Here is a 17,375-nt window from a genome sequence, read left to right as displayed (position 1 = left end):
AATTCTTTCCTATTGTGTAGGATATAAGAGCCTGTAAAGTACACCACTCTCAGCCAAACATTGAGATAAAATCCTGATAATCCATGAAATCAAACTTTTCCTGAGCCCTTCAGGAAAGGGACAGGGCTCTACAGCACAGAAAAAACAGAAGACTTTCTTTAAACTGGCAGAACCTCATGTGATAAAGAAAAAAGAATTGAAGTCCTCATTTCACGCCAGTCAGAATGGCTGCTATCCAAAAGTCTACAAGCAATAAATGCTGGAGAGGGTGTGGAGAAAAAGGAACCTTCTTACACTGTTGGTGGGAATGCAAACTAGTACAGCCACTATGGAGAACAGTGTGGATATTCCTTAAAAAACTGGAAATAGAACTGCCAAATGACCCAGCAATCCCACTGCTGGGCATACACACTGAGGAATCCAGAATTGAAAGAGACACGTGTACCCCAATGTTCATCCCAGCACTGTTTACAATACCCAGGACATGGAAGCAACCTAGATGTCCATCAGCAGACAAATGGATAAGGAAGCTGTGGTACATATACACAATGGAATATTACTCAGCCATTAAAAAGAATGCATTTGAATCAGTTCTAATGAGGTGGATGAAACTGGAGCCTATTATTCAGAGTGAAGTAAGCCAGAAAGAAAAACACCAATACAGTATACTAATGCACCTATATGGAATTTAGAAAGATGGTAATGATAACCCTGTATGTGAGACAGCAAAAGAGACACTGTATAGAACAGTCTTTTGGACTCTGTGGGAGAAGGCGAGGGGTGGGATGATATGGGAGAATGGCATTGAAACATGTAAATTATCATATGTGAAATAGATCACCAGTCCAGGTTCAATGTATGATACAGGGTGCTCAGGGCTGTTGCACTGGGATGACCCAGAGGGATGGTATGGGGAGGGAGGTGAGAGGGGGGTTCAGGATGGGGAACACATGTACACCCATGGCAGATTCAAGTCAATGTATGGCAAAACCAATACAATATTGTAAAGTAAATTAAATAAATAAGTAAAATTAAAAAAAAAAAAGAATCGAGGTCCTGGGGCAAGATACTAGACAGCGCCTCCCTTAGTAGTACAGGTATGAGGTGGACAGTACCTATTCCAAAACAGGCAATGATGGTCTGTATTTTTCGGTCCAATATGGAAGAATTCTGATGGGCTACTATACTTCCAGGGCTCTCTTTGGTCAATGCAGTAAATATTTAGGATAAATGAGCCTCATTGTCAAGAATATTATTTAGTATTTTGTGTAAAATTAGAGAAATCTTATGAGAGAATTTTTTAAAAAGAATATGATTCCCAAGGAGGCCAGGAAAAATCTTCCACCAAAGCAATGTTAATAAAATATCTCTAGGTGGGACCTTGAGATGATCATAGATAACCTGAATATAATTTTGGAAATGAAAAGCTAATTTCAGAGCCATTGTATTTTTGAAAAGGGAACTCTAGACCCATAGGAAAGAGATAGTATTTCACAGAATTATTTCATTTCTATTGTGCTCATTATTGTTGCTTTCAATATCCCTGTGTTTACCCATATGACATAGGAATATTTTCCCAAGCAATTCTTGTCCATTGCTATTATGTGTGAATTCCTGTAAGAAATCTAACCCACTAGCATATTTTTATTGGGCTGCTGCTGCTGCTAAGTTGCTTCAGTCGTGTCCGACTCTGTGCGACCCCATAGATGGCAGCCCACCAGCCTCCCCCGTCCCTGGGATTCTCCAGGCAAGAACACTGGAGTGGGTTGCCATTTCCTTCTCCAAGTCATGAAAGTGAAAAGTGAAAGTGAAGTCGTTCAGTCGTGTCCGACTCTTAGCGACCCCATGGACTGCAGCCCACCGGGCTCCTCCGCCCATGGGACTTTCCAGGCAAGAGTACTGGAGTGGGTTGCCATTGCTTTCTCCTTTATTGGGCTAGGTGTGTTTTACATTTAGTGTATCCAATAATCAAATACAGGCATTAGGAAACCAGTTTTACAACTGCACCATGTAGGCCAGGAAGACAGAAGTGCATGGGCGACTGACACTTGATACCTAGGAAGGAGAGAGGGACAATGGGGTTCAATGTTGACGACCAAGATGGGAAATGAGCATACATAGTTGTTCACTTCAGAGGGTGATTGAAGCACTCAGCCACCTAATGAGTAATCATGATCTAATGGTGTTGGCTATTGCAAATACAAGTTAAGGCAACCGTTTTCTGCTTAAATAACAAACTATAAGTTTAAACCCTAGGGAAACAGTTCAAATTTTTTTCAACATAATCAGTATGATAGAATTTATTGTAAAACATAAACAAGAGCTGAAACTCTTTCAGTTCAAACTACTGCAGAAATAACTGCAGTATTCCTCTATACAGAGACATTGTGAAATTCATTAATCTTTGAGAAGTGAAGATAAGCAGAAATCATATAGTGTGGTGGGCCTGATACTTGAGCAGGTATTTTGTCATGCACCTGAGGGAAGTTTGTTTTAAGTAGGAGTAATATATAAGGTTACTGTGCTTGTGAAAGTAAATAGCCTGGCTTGTGTAATATATCCATCTGAAAAATCAGAGTCCTTTACCATATTCTGGTTGGTGAAGAGCATTACCCAGAGCCACATGGCTACTGAATTAGAACTGACACCAGGATCCAGGTGATTCCCTGAATCTCACTTCAGTGTCTCATCCATTAGAAATGGTTTTGCCTTTGAGTGATTCTATCAGAGGATAACAGAAACCATGCTTCTTTTGATGAACCTGCTTGATAGGAAATATCTCAATATAAAAGAATAACCTTCAATGATCTCAAATCTCCATTTGGAAATTAATTCAAGTGAAGAACGTTTAATGAAGTATTTCCCTTAACCACACTCCAATATCATGCAAGGACAGCTTCTTATGTTTTTCACTCTCCCTAAATGTTTCCCTCAAACCTGCCCCATTTTATGACTCTGTGGAAATGGATTTTTCACAATTGAGAAGGATGGATTACAGCTATAATGTCAGATGTTGGAGGACTGAAAAAGAAGAGGACCATGAGGTATATGAGAAAACTCTGTGTCCCTAAGTCAGAAAAAAATAGATATTCAGACCAGGTTTGTCTGAGTTCCTTTCACCAAGAAATCTGTACTTACATTCTCCTTGCTGTCTACCTGTGTGTTTCTTTGTCTATATAAATGGCCCTACAAGTGGGAGAGGATGTCTATAATGGTTAGAATTTTCAGTCCACTTTGGTGTGAAAGCTGTGGCATGCAGTATAAGATTCTACTAAATAGTAGGTACCCCTCTCCTAGTGGTAAGTAAAGAGCAAACCAATCCTAAGACAATCACCATAGTATAGTGAACAAAACACTTATTCCTATGGCCATACCCTGTGTATGGCACCCAAAAACATCTCAAGAAGCTTGTCTTTGATTTCAGTGGCTATTAGATTCAGGAGTATAGCTCATCCCTGAATACTCCTTCCAATGAGAGGTTCTGTCTGTTTCCCCCTCCTCCTGAGATGATGAAGCCTGTGATTATTTTGAGCAATGAATAAAATACGGTGGAAATGATGTTATACCAATAATAGGGCTAAGTTTTAAGAAGGAATGTACTTCTGCCTTGCTGTTTGAGGACATAGGGCTACCATGGAAAAGGTTACTCTGTCCTGCTGGACTGCTCCACAAGAAAAGAGGCCCCTTTCAGTACCAGGTATGTGTGTGAAGGTTGCCTGGAACTTTGCAGTGTAGCTTAGGTATAAGGTGATTATCACTGAGTGGTCTTAGGATGGTTTATATTTTTAAGGGATATTTACATTTCACATTTGGAAATTGTGTAAAAAATTTAAAATCTTCCCATTATAAATTGTAATATACAAAGTTATGTTAAAGAGTATTTTAAATACTCAGATGTGCTTGAAAAGTGGCTCAAATCAATAGACAGCTGACACACACACATAATTCTAAATGATTAATTGACTATACCTGCCCAGCAGGTTCCAGGGGTACCCTCAGGAGAGTTGGCATTGGCGAGAGAGATTTAGAGAGAGATAAAGGAAGAATGTTGCAGATAAGAAAATAGGGGAGTGAAAGAGGTTGATATTCCTTGGTTTATGCAGAAAGCCAATAAAGCCCCAGCACGGGATTGCTCTGTTCACATAGGCTACAGGCGCCCTCTTGATGGGGGGGTCTTAGAAGCCCGGGGAAGGAAAGTGAACTCAGAGAGCCTCTGCTCTCCAAGGGATCAGCCTGAAAAAGAAAGGGAGAGAAAGAAAAAATGACACGGGGTGACCAAGCTTTGGTGAGTGAGGCCCGTAACTTTATTTTCAAAAGTAACTTTTATACCTTGACTTGTACATAGAGGGAAATGAAAGATGCAAAGTCATGCAGAGTCAGCCCAAACATTACATCTGTTTTGTCTTTATCAAAATCAGGATTTTTTTCTGCATACCTTTCCCATAAACAATGTTGTGTACATTATCTTCTGGCCTTGGAGGCCTATGGACATTTTATGACCCTCTTTTGATAAAGGCTGCTCAACCAGAAAACTTATTTTCCCTTGAAGTGTTTTTTTCTTTATATTTCTAATCTATGTCAGCCTCAGAAAGTATTAAACAAAGTTACATTCTCACGGAGCAAGGGTGCAGTGAGTTACAGCAAAGAAAGAACCAATTAGCTCAAAGGTCTGATGTGGTTAATTCCAAGGCTACTGCTTGTTTTTCTTACGTTCCAACTATGTTAACTAATGCACTCCCAGGTGCACAATGGATAAGGGATATAGGAACTTGGCAGCAAGCACTGGTTCAACAGTGAAATCCTACACCAGCACTACTCTAATAGTTTTTAACTCTTCAAAATGCTCTATATTTTTAGAATGTTTTAGGCTTCCCATGTCTCTCACAGTTGGGAGGCTGTGAACAATCACATGAGTAGCTGTAGGAGTCTGAATAAACCTGCTAAGCAAGCTAGAATGACAACAGAGGGGGTTTGAATTGAAATATTCCTCTCATGCCCAAGAGACTTATCAATTAGAGCCCTAAGTTGATTTTCTCCAGAGAAAGGTGGTCAGGGATAGCCCCCTGTTAATGTCAGCAGAGTTAATGAAAGGCATAAAATAGTAAGACAGACAGATTCTGGTTTTGGGGTAGATGCTCGAGCAGGTCCAGGGGGTCCCTTGAGTCCTGATCTGACTTGCTCATCAGGTCTCTTCCACATGACCTTGTCATGGGTGGGATCTCCCATGCTGGCTCTTGGCATATACTCATAGTGAAAAACTGGACTTACTTTCTCATAAGAAAGGAAGGACCAAAGAAAATTCTAATTTTTGTCCTTAGCTATGGGTGAGGAATAAAATATTGCCTAAAGAATTTGTAACCAAAAGAGTGCCCTGATGTAGCTTTGGTAGTCTAATTAATACTATCAGCATGGCCCAAGTAATTTCTATTTGCAAACTCATATATGTGGCAAATGCAAATCTAATTGTGTCTAGAGGACCTTAACCCTAATTGAGGCTTCTACAAGTATTCCTACAATTAAAGCCCCCCTCAATAGATAAAACTTCCCGCTTCAAAATGACAGCATCAATATAAACAATAAACCAAGATGGAAACCTGTAAAGACTTATAATCAGATACAAAGTATAAAAAATGTACTTAACATATTTAAATAGATGATAAGATACATAAAACATGACTAATAAATAGCTAATTATCAAAAGGCAAATAAGCTTTCTAGTACTGAACATCATAACCACTGGAACAGAAGAATAAAGGAATTTTAAACAGCTGAGACACAAATGGAGAGAGAATATATGACCTAGAAGATAGATGAAAGAAATACTATAAAATACTTCATAAAGAGTATAAAAGGATTAAATAGAGGTCAAGAAACATAAGAAATGGACTAAGAAAATACATCTCCTTGGCATACCAGAAGTGACAAACATTCCTTGGAAGTTCCTTTACCATAGTTGTTTTGTCGTAAGTTTTCACTTTCATCTCAGGTTCAAAGGGTTTGTTAACAAAATAAGCCACTTGTTATGTACAAATAAATAATACAAGTATTTATTTGAGAATAATCTAACTTACTTGCAATATACTAATATTAAAAAAGAGAGCAAAATAGAGCAGAGGATACCAAATTGGATTTTGACTAACATCCAGACTTAAGCAGAGTTGGGAAGTCCGGTGATACAGGACATCTGGAGCTCCAATTGGGAAAAGGTCCCCGGTAGCACTTCCACTCCATGGGTGAGACTTCAAAGATTGCACTGCCAGCTTCCCCCCTTATAATCCCAGGCTGCAAACTGATTATCATCATCAATATGTAAGCAAAACTACAGCTCTGGTATTTTGCAAATATTTTCCAGTACTGTTTGCTTTGTTCTACCAATCTTGGAATGTTGCTAAATCCAGGGAGTGGTTGGCCAGACCTCCTCCAGGGACTTAAATTCCAAGATCCTCTTCTTATCTATCTATTATACAATAGATAATAGATTCTCTTCCACATTCACAGCAGGTGTGGCTGACACCCACAGCAGTAGTCAGAGCAGTGTCCTGGTAGATCAGAAGCAAGGTCAGAGGCCTGTTCTGCTTTGTCCCTGAAGCCTAAACAAGACTTAATATAATTTCCCTAACAATAGTGTCTATTGTTGTAAATATGATTTTTCATGTTGCCTCCAATGTCTTTTTTTACAAATTAAGTTCTAAGAATGATGTGGTCTTTTGTGTGCAGGACATTTGTGCACTCTCATTGCCCAAGAAAGGGATGGGAAGAAGACAGCTGTGGGCCGAGGAAGAAGTGCATATCTAATGCTGACTCTCCAAATTATTTTCTGATCCCATACTGAATTCTCAAGGGAAAATAAGCCTTTAAAGTCACTTCACACTGGCCCAACAGAGTCAGAACTTTTTACCACCTCCTTGACCAGTCCTTAGAAGTGGGCCAACTCGAGAAGTTCAATGCAGCTCTGTGCAGCTGAGGTACACCTGAAGTGACTTATGACTAATGAACAGCAGTAAGTCTGTCCTTGCTGTGGTGTTCTGAGTGGTCCATCTTTGAGTCTATCAAAGCCTTATCATAATACTTAGGCTAGGAATGCAACACTATGTGTGTGGTTGCTTACTCTCACTACTTGCTTTCTGCTTCCATTTGTTTATGAAAGGAGATTTACTGTCATAGTCTTTGGCATGGCTCTGTAGACAATGTGTCTTTTGTTTGCTAGTATGATCTATATGCTAACTTTGTCTGTAGCTCTACTATGATGTGTCCAGGTGTGTTTCCTGAGTCTATAGAAATATAGCCTTTCTAAATTCTGGAAAGTATCAACTGTTTCTCTGTGAATATTATTATTCTAAAATTTAGCCAGGTTACCACTTCTGGCATGCCTACAAGATGTACTTAATACCTCCTTAGTATTAAGTCCATTTCTTAAGTCTCTTGCCATCTCTTTAATCTTTTATACTTCATGTGTCTTTCTATGAGGTAGTCTATATAATTTCTTTCATCTATATTCTAAATCAACAATTCTTCATCCAGCTGTGTATCTTTTGCTGGTTTTTTTTTGGGGGGGGTTATTTTATTTTATTTTTTTAAATATAAATTTATTTATTTTAATTGGAGGTTCATTACTTTACAATATTATATTGGTTTTGCCATACATCAACATGAATCCAAGAATGCAATATGTTAGGGAAGTTTAACACCACACTTACAGCAATAGACAGATAATTTAGATAGAAAATCAATAAGGAGACAGCAGTGGCCTTCAACAACATGTTAATCCAGTTGGATGAAATAAATATTTAAGGAATATTCCATCAAAAAGCAGCAGAATATACATTCTTTTCAAGTGCACGTGGAACATTGTCCAGGATAGACCACATGCTATGCCACAAAAAACCCAAATCTCAACAAACTTAAGAGAACAGTGATTGTACCAAGCATTTTCTCTAACCACACTGTATGAAATTAGAAAATAATTACATAAAGAAAATGCAAAAGCCACAAACACATGGAGAGAAAAGAATATGATAGGAAAAAAACCAATAGATCAGTGAAGAAATCAAAGAGGAAGTTAGGAAATACCTGGAGACAAATGAAAATAAACACACATCTTTCCAAAACCTATGGGATGCAGCAAAAGCAGTTCTAAGAGGAAAGCTTATAGCCATACAGGTCTACCTCAAGAACCAAGGAACATCTCCAATAAAGAATCTATCCTACCATCTAAAGGAATTAGAAAGAGAACAAGCCAAGCCCAAGGTCAGCAGAAGGAAGGAAATAATAAAGATCAAAGAGGAAATCAATACAATAAAGACAGGAGAGAAGCAGTAATTTGAAAGGAGCCTAGGTGTGGATCACAATAAACTGTGGAAAATTCTGAAAGAGATGGGAATACCAGACCACCTGACCTGTCTCTTGAGAAATCTGTATGCAGGTCAGGAAGCAACAGTTAGAACTGGACATGGAACAACAGACTGGTTCCAAATAGGAAAAGAAGTACGTCGAGGCTGTATATTATCACCCTGCTTATTTAACTTATATGCAGAGTACATCATGAGAAATGCTGGACTGGAAGAAACACAAGCTGGAATCAAGATTGCTGGGAGAAATACCAATAACCTCAGATATGCAGATGACACCACCCTTATGGCAGAAGGTGAAGAGGAACTAAAAAGCCTCTTGATGAAAGTGAAAGGGGAGAGTGAAAAAGTTGGCTTAAAGCTCAACTTTCAGAAAACGAAGATCATGGCATCTGGTCCCATCACTTCATGGGAAATAGATGGGGAAACAGTGGAAACAGTGTCAGACTTTATTTTGGGGGGCTCCAAAATCACTGCAGATGGTGACTGCAGCCATGAAATTAAAAAAACGCTTACTCCTTGGAAGAAAAGTTATGACCAACCTAGATAGTATATTCAAAAGCAGAGACATCACTTTGCCGACTAAGGTCCATCTAGTCAAGGCTATGGTTTTTCCTGTGGTCATGTATGGATGTGAGAGTTGGACTGTGAAGAAGGCTGAGCGCCGAAGAATTGATGCTTTTGAACTTCGGTGTTGGAGAAGACTCTTGAGAGTCCCTTGGACTGCAAGGAGATCCAACCAGTCCATTCTGAAGGAGATCAGCCCTGGGATTTCTTTGGAAGGAATGATGCTAAAGCTGAAACTCCAGTACTTTGGCCACCTCATGAGAAGAGTTGACTCATTAGAAAATATTCTGATGCTGGGAAGGATTGGGGGCAGGAGGAGAAGGAGATGACAGAGGATGAGATGGCTGGATGGCATCACTGACTCGATGGACACGAGTCTGAGTGAACTCCAGGAGTTGGTGATGGACAGGGAGGCCTGGCGTGCTGCAATTCATGGGGTCGCAAAGAATCAGACACAACTGAGCGACTGACCTGAACTAAACTGAACTAGGTCAGACCCACCTGCTGATCTTGGAGTGTCTCTTGGAGAGGTAGGAGAAATCTGGAGCTCACTCTGGGGATATACTGGTGGAAGAAATTTTGGAAAGCTTTTTCTGCCACATGGACACTGGTGCTGGCAAGTATCATTTTGACATCTTCTTCCTGGCTTATAATTCTCAGGACCAAGCCTTGCTCCTGACCACCAGCCTATGGGCACCAGGATTGGATGTCTCACATCAGGTAACTAGCCAGGCAGAGACATAGGCCCATCCACCAGCATCCAGTGTGCCTTATGATGCCCTGAGCCCACAGGTGCCACTGGATACAACCCTGTCCACCAGAGTGCCTAGGATCTGTCCCACACATGAGAGCACAGGCACTAGACCTGGGACACCCAGGGTCCTGCAGCCAGAGCCTCAGGACACAGCTCTGCCCACCATGGAGCTGCTAGTAGCCCTAGGACAACCTGGGACTCAGTCCCACCCACCAGCAGGTCAGCACCAGCTCTGTGATACCTTGGACTCCTCAGCCAGCTGTGCCAGGACCCAGCCCCACTCACCAGTGAACCAGTGTTAGTTTTTGAATACACTAGACCTTGCAGCCAGCTCTATCTGGAATGGGCCCCATCCAACAGAAGGTTGAAACTAGATCTAGGCTGCTCTTGGATACTGTCCAGCAGCTTCTTGAACACCTTTGTCTGTGAGAAAGACCAAAGTGCTTGTCATTGAACAGATGTTGATGTGCCAAGGACGAGATGCACAGTCAGTGTTACTGTCTAAACTGGGTTACTAAAATTGTTACCAAACCAAACTTGGATCCACTAGCCAGCACAGAGTAAAGCCAATCTACTGATACCAGGTTGTGGCAAAGGAAAATACACTGCTTATGGCAAGCATCAAGCAAGGAGTATGGGCAGCTAATACTCAAAAGATCTGAACTCTCTAGTGGCCTTCAGGGAAGGGTTTTTTAAAACAGAGTGAGGGAGAGAGTAACAGGATGTGTGACCAACTCACATACATTCTTCTGATGGTTGGTGATGAAGTATAATGGGAGTGAGCATCATCAACCTACTAGTTTGGGGTCTATGATCCCAATGCTTGTAGTCAGCATAGAGTTAACTTCTTTCACCAGGTGGGGGTTTCAGTATCTGCAAACAGCTCAAAGTATATGGCTCAGAATATTATCTACAGCCCTTCAGGAGAAACTGAAGGTCCTTGATTTCATGTAATGGACAAGCTATTATTATTTTGTCTTGCTTGACTGTTTTCCTTTGTCTCTGTATTTTCTCGCTTCTCTGATTAAGTTTTACTCTTTGGAATTCAGAGAAGATATAGCATGCTAAACTTTTTGTGCAAACAAGAGGCAGGTAGAAGACATATGGGGAGGGAGTCTCTCCTCAAATTCTACATAGTGTCCTGCTCAGTTACAGTAATGTGTAATGATACTAATAATGGACTCATTGGCCCTCAGTGCTGGCTCTCCTTTTCCCAAGGTAAGCACTTGAGATGTGATGAGCTACCAGACTGCTTCCAAACTGGGCTGGAAATACCAGAACTTTCTGCCCCCTCCTTGCTCAGGCGTTGTCCCCTTTATGCCTGCACTATTTGGTAAAGCTCCCTCTAGTGTCCTGTCCTGGCTCATTCTTTCTCTTTAGCTCACAGGCCTCCGCTGAAGGCGAAATCCTGTATGTATCTGGTCTCTACAAAAAGGTTTTATACTTTCTGGATGGGCTCAAGAAAAGTTATATTTTTTGTATATTATTCACTGTTTGTCTCATTGTTTGGCTGAGAGTGATTCCTTACAAGTTTCTACATCCTAATCCAAAGAAGAATTTTCAAACAATTTAAGAATACAAATAGAAAACTTTGATACAGTTAACCAAAAATTGAGTTCTAATAATGAATTTAATAATATATAATATATATAAATTTCATAATAAATTCCCAAAGTTTAAATGACAGAACATGTTTTTTCTCCATAGAAATGGGAGGCTATAAATCTATTCAAAGTAACGAGAAAATCACCAACTGCCTCTGAGTTAAATAATAACTTACCGAAACACAGAACACCAATGGATTAAGAGGAAAACACAATGGAAATTAGATTATATTAACAATACCATTAATATTAATATTGAAACACTGCAAAGACAAGGTCATCTTAGGTTTTTTTTTTTTTTTTTTTTTTTTACTGCTCACCATCTTTCTCTTAACTTAATGCAAAGGTCAAGAGACATGTCCCTCTTCCAGCTGTGGATTCATATAATCAAATAACCATGTTTGAAAACAAACTTCAAGGAAGCACACCCAGGTTTATCCCAGGTCACTTCCCCACACATTTTGGGACAATGCTTGTGGCTCACAGGCTGTAGGACCCCTCATTGGCTGTTCCACTGGACACTGGTGCTTGAGCTACTCTCACTGGGCACTCTTGTTATCCTATGATACATAATTGTGGGTCACAAAACTTTTCTTTTAAATGTGTAAGAAATAGCAGGTAAAAAATTAGAATTGGGTAAGTCTAAACATACCAATAATAAGAGTATGGAATAATAACTTCATAATTCAGAGATCTGGAGAAGTAAACTGATATTTTTGTACTATTTTTGGTTTCTCATTTATGTATCTGAAATAATTCTGTATATGGAGTATGTTGAAAAAAGTTTAATTGTGGTAACTTTGACTTTTCTTATCAGTTTCTTCACTTTACTTTTTTGTCATTTCCCACATAAAATCTTATGGATTACTGTACCCTATCTCTTAGACAGTTACAGAATAAAAGAGGTATAAAATGTTTACAAAACTGATAATGACCCTAGAGATCACCAGAAAGGCTGAGACAGGAATTACTTCTTGAACTTTTAAATTCAGCTATTTCTGCAACATATTTCAGTTTATGCTTATGTTTTACAATGAATTCTGTAATACAGACAACATTGAAAAAAGTTTGAATGGGGTATGCTTGTCGAATTAATACTATTTTCCTAAGGTGGGAATTTATAGTTTGTTATTTAAGTTGTAAAGTCCTTGCTCTAATTTGTATTTTCAAGCTAACACTGTTAGATCATGATTACAATTTAGGTGTCTGTTTTCCTCGCAGTCCACCAGGTTCCTCTGTCCATGAGATTTTCCAGGCAAGGATACTGGAGTAGGTTGCCATTTCCTTCTCCAGGGGATCTTCCCAACCCAGGGATCGAACCCAGGTCTCCTGCACTGCAGGCAAATTCTTTACCAACTGAGCTACAAGGGAAGCCCCCAATCACCCTCTAAAAGTGAAAAATTACATATTCTCATTTCCCCTCAAGGTCTTTAACATCAAACCCCATTTTCCCTCCCTCCTTCCTAGATGTCATGTGTGTCTCTCATCCTGTATTTCTGCTTCATGGCCCATATGGTGCAGTTGTAACACTTGCTTATTAATGCCTGTATTTGATTATTGGATTCACTAAATGTAAAATACACCTAACACAATCAAAATAATCCTAGTTCATTCACAGGAATTCATATATATCTTTCTGACCAGCATGCCAGAAAAGTTCTGAAAAACATTTGTATATCATATGGCCAGACACTGAGATACTGAAGCAGCAACAAGGAACACAACAGAAATTATGTCATTTTGTAAAACACTAATTTTTTAATTAATTTATTTTTATTGAAGGATAAACACTATTTTTCTTATGGGTCCACAGTTCTGTTTTGAATCTGTGATGGTTCTGCAGTGAGCTTTTCACTTCCAAAACTGTATCCTGGTTGTATAAGACCATGTCAAGGTCCCATCCGGAGAAATTTAATTGCAGGTGATTTGGTGGAAGTTTTTCCTGATAATCCTTGGGAACCATATCACTTTTTCTAATTCTTTCTTAAGATTTTTCTAGAGGATTTCCCTGGTTTTCCAGTGGCTGAGACTCTGCACTCCCAAGGAGGGGTCCCGATTTTGATCCTGGATTGGGGAACTAGATTGTGCATGCCACAATGAAGAACCACTGCAGCGAAATAAATGAATAAAAAATGATTTTCTAATATTCCACAAACATAATGAATAATAACCCTGATAAGGGGACTCATTTAGTATAAATCTGTACTCCAATGATCCCAAGGAGATCTGAAGTGTGTAGCTGTAGGCCTAGAAACACTAGATGCAGTATTCACTTGCTGATGGGAGGAGCCTTGGCCTAGGGGTGTCCTGAAGCTGGTGTCAGCCCATAGGTAGGTCGGGCCAAATTTAGGGCCAATGGCTGAGCAGCCCAAAGTATCCCTGGGGTCCTGGGGATGACACCAGCCATGAACTGAAAATTTCCAGGTGTATCACCTGGATTTAGAAAAGTCAGAGGAACCAGAGATCAAATTGCCAACATCCATCGGATAATAGAAAAAGTGAAAGTGTTAGTCGCTCAGTCATGTGCAACTCTTTCTGCCCCCATAGACTGTAGCCACCAGGCTCCTCTATCCATGGGAGTTTCCAGGCAAGAATACTGGAGTAGGTCACCACTTCCTTCTCCAGGGGATCTTCCCAACTGAGGGATTGAACCTGAATCTCCCACACTGCAGACAAATTCTTTACCATCTGAGCCATCAAGAAGATAGAAAAAGCAAGGGAATTTTTTTTAAAAGCTTGTATTTCTGCATCATTGACTACACTAAAGCCTTTGAATGTGTGGATTGCAACAAAGTGTGGAAAATTCTTAAAGTGATGAGAATACCAGACCACCTTAACTTCCTCCTGAGAAATCTGTGTACAAGTTCAAGAAGCAAAAGTTAGAACTGGACATGGAACAATGGACTGCTTCAAAGTTGGAAAAAGAGTAAGTCAAGGCTGTATAGTGTCACCTTGATTTTCTAATTTCTATGCAGAATATATCATGTGAAATGCCAGGCTGGATAAATCACAAACTGGAATCAAGATTGTCAGGAAAAATAACAATAAAATCAGATATGCATATGACACTAGTCTAATGGCAGAAAGTGATGAAGAAGTAAAGAGCCTCTTGGTGAAGGTGAAAGAAGAGACTGGAAAAGCTGGCTTAAAACTCAACATTCAAAAATTTAAGACCATGGCATCTGGTCTCATCACTGTGGCAAATAGATGGGAAAATGATGAAAACCGTGAGAGACTTTATTTTCTTGGGCTCTAAAACCACTGTGAACAGTGACTGCAGCCATGAAATTAAAAGATGCTTGCTCCTTGGAAGAAAAGCTTTCACAAACCTATACAGCATATTAAATAGCAGAGATGTCACTTTGTCAACAAAGGTCAGTCTTGTCAAAGCTATGCTTTCTCCAGTAGTCATGTACAGATGTTAGATTTGGACCATAAAGAAGGCTGAGCATCAAAGAATTGATACTTTTGAACTGTGCTGCTGGAGAAAACTCTTGAGAGTCCTTTGGACTGTAAGATTAAGCCAGTTATTCCTAAAGGGAATCAACACTGAATGTTCATTGGAAGGACCGGTGCTGAAGTTGAAGATCCAATACTTTGGCCACCTGATCCTAAGAGCCAAGTCATTGGTAAAGACCCTGAGCTGGGAAATAGAGAAGGCAAAAGGAGAAGGAAGTTGCAAAGGATGGAGATGGTTAGTTAGCATCACCGACTCAATGGACATGAATTTGAGCAAAATCTAGGAGATAGTAGAGGACAGAGGAGCTTGCCATGCTGTAGACTGTGGGGTCAAAAAGAATCAGATTTGACTAGCAACTGAACAACAACTCTAAGCCCTGTGATTGTGTCACCTCATTGATATTTCAGCAAAAGTTTTGCTTAGGAACATTTATGCTATTGCAGAGACCATAGTTTTCACCTCCTGTAAACCCAGTGATTATTTCAGAATGTCATCTCTTAGAAGGGAGTGGTAAGGTAATACTCAAGGTTGCAAAAAGCAACAGCATAATCCCCCTTAGTCAGAAAATATATGAATATTAATAGACCACAGTCCGGACGCTTAGGCACTTAAATGCTAACATGTCTAATTGGTAGGATTATAGGTGATTGGTTCTTATAAATTTCAAGTGATAAATGTATCATTTTAGGGTAGCCATCTGGACTCATCTATTTATTTGTTTTCTTGATTATATTAGCCAGCTAGGCTTGCCATAACAAAATACTGTAGACTAGGTGGCATAAACAACAGAAGTTCATTTTCTTACAGTTCTGGAGGATGGAAATCTGAGACTCAAGATCTAGCAGTGTCAGTTTCTGGTGAAAGCTCTCTTTCTGTCTTGCTAGTGGTCATCTTCTTGTTGGGTCCTCACATGTAGAGGAAAGATCTGGTATCTCTTCCTCTTCTGTATAGCCACAGTCCTATCCAATTATTCCCCTTCCATCTCAATTAATCACCTAAATACCCTATATTCATATCCAGTCACACTTGGGGTTAGGGCTTCAACATATTAATTTTTTGGAGGGAAGCCAATTTGGTTCATAGCACCTGTGCTCACCACAAACACCAAAAATATTTGGTTCATAAAACAGTGAATTCTGTTCAGGACAAGAACCAGACCAGAAGTTCTGTGCTGCAGCTCATTATCAGGTATTACATATCTGAGCTGATGCCTAATGAAAGAAGTGATGTGCTTAGCAAAGCAGGTGTTAGCAAGAGCCTCTTGCCTCTCCCCATCCAACCCCAGCCTTTCATGTCCCCTGACTTTAGTTGAAAAGTACTTTCTAAAAAGCAAGAAGAGTCCCCCTAAAATTCTAGCCCTTACACACCTTAGAAGATCAAATCAGACCCTTTGTTTTCATTTCTTCATTTCTGAGACAAAGGGGCTAGACCCTTTGCACATGACCTCTTCTCCCAAGGCTCTCTATCTCTATGATTCCAACTTCCAGGAAGAGCACTTAGTATCTGTGTTGGAGGGCACACATATTGAATAATATCCTGCAAACTGAGAAGAAACTTTGACACCAAAAAAAACAGAGGGAGCAATGCCATAAAGTGCAATTATGAAGTTCACTGTGGGTAACTTACATAAAGGAACAAAGGAGAGAGTGGACAGATAATCCAGAGACATTCACAGCTGCACTGCACACTGACCTCCAAAAAGGGTACAAGAGAATTTAAAGGGGCCAAAGCTAAAAGGAGAATCTGATTACCAAGGCAGAAGTACAAGTGCAGTGACTGGGATCAGGGTTCCTCCCCTCAGGGGTTTCATGACCATTAACCATCTATGTCAGCAAAATCCATTCTTGCAGGTTTCATATCAGATGAAGGCAAGGGCAAAAGTTGGTAGGGTACTCATCTGGCTTGGACTCACTTCTTGTAAATTAGGCTAAAGCTCAATCATATGAAAAGAGGGGAGGTTAAGACTGTGCGAATTAAGATGGAACTGACAAAATGCAGTTGGTGTGGTTCAGCCACACAATCCCCAAGTCAGGACCCACTTGATCTGGACAGAAGGGGCCTTTCCCATGAGCCATATCTGCTAAAATATCTTTCCTGCACTCATTTTATTTTGCTGAAAAGTACCCTTGTGTACTTTCATTCCTTAGAAGACCACCAGAAATGAACAACAGGAGCCTATCATAAACCTATTGGTCATATTTATTATTTTACTGCTTCATTAGAAATGAAAAAAAATTGTGAGAAGATGCAAAACCATGGAACCTAAGGATTATGAAGCAATAGAGGGAATCATTTGTAGAAAGTTAAAAGCAGCTTATCCTATGGGAGTTCAAAGACTACACACATCAATTGTGAGATTACTGACAGCATCTGCCTGCTGGAATTTATGCACCAATGGAACTGTTAAGATGTGGGGACTTTGGCTACCCCTGACCTCTTAGCCAGGGGCTATGGGTGAAAAGACATCAGAAGATACCTAAAATCTCTACAAAGATTTGCCAAAAGCAAAACACTCAAGCAATGTTGAAATTTGCTCTTGTAAGTAGGTCCCCCATTTTACATTTCAGCACACTCTTTCTCCTGCTGAATAGCTGGGGGAAAAACAAACACACACACACAAAAATTATTATGAAGGTATTTTC

The 17,375-nt window shown here is 39.9% G+C and overlaps 1 long non-coding RNA gene across 1 annotated transcript in view; it reads right to left on the bottom strand.

Annotated features, from left to right (window-relative positions):
• Positions 1 to 8,289, bottom strand: part of LOC120881339 — an 18,827-nt gene extending 10,538 nt beyond the window's left edge. Inside the window, exons 1-2 of the long non-coding RNA XR_005725292.1 lie at positions 8,209 to 8,289; positions 5,924 to 5,931 (exon numbers count right to left, since the gene is read on the bottom strand). This is a non-coding gene — a long non-coding RNA (uncharacterized LOC120881339). The remainder of the gene's footprint in view (positions 1 to 5,923; positions 5,932 to 8,208) is intronic.
• Between the last annotated feature and the right edge of the window lie 9,086 nt (positions 8,290 to 17,375).

Source organism: Oryx dammah, unplaced genomic scaffold (assembly GCF_014754425.2).
Source record: "Oryx dammah isolate SB20612 unplaced genomic scaffold, SCBI_Odam_1.1 HiC_scaffold_23, whole genome shotgun sequence".
Taxonomy (NCBI): Eukaryota; Metazoa; Chordata; class Mammalia; order Artiodactyla; family Bovidae; genus Oryx; species Oryx dammah.
This window is presented reverse-complemented; position numbering and strand designations above follow the sequence as displayed.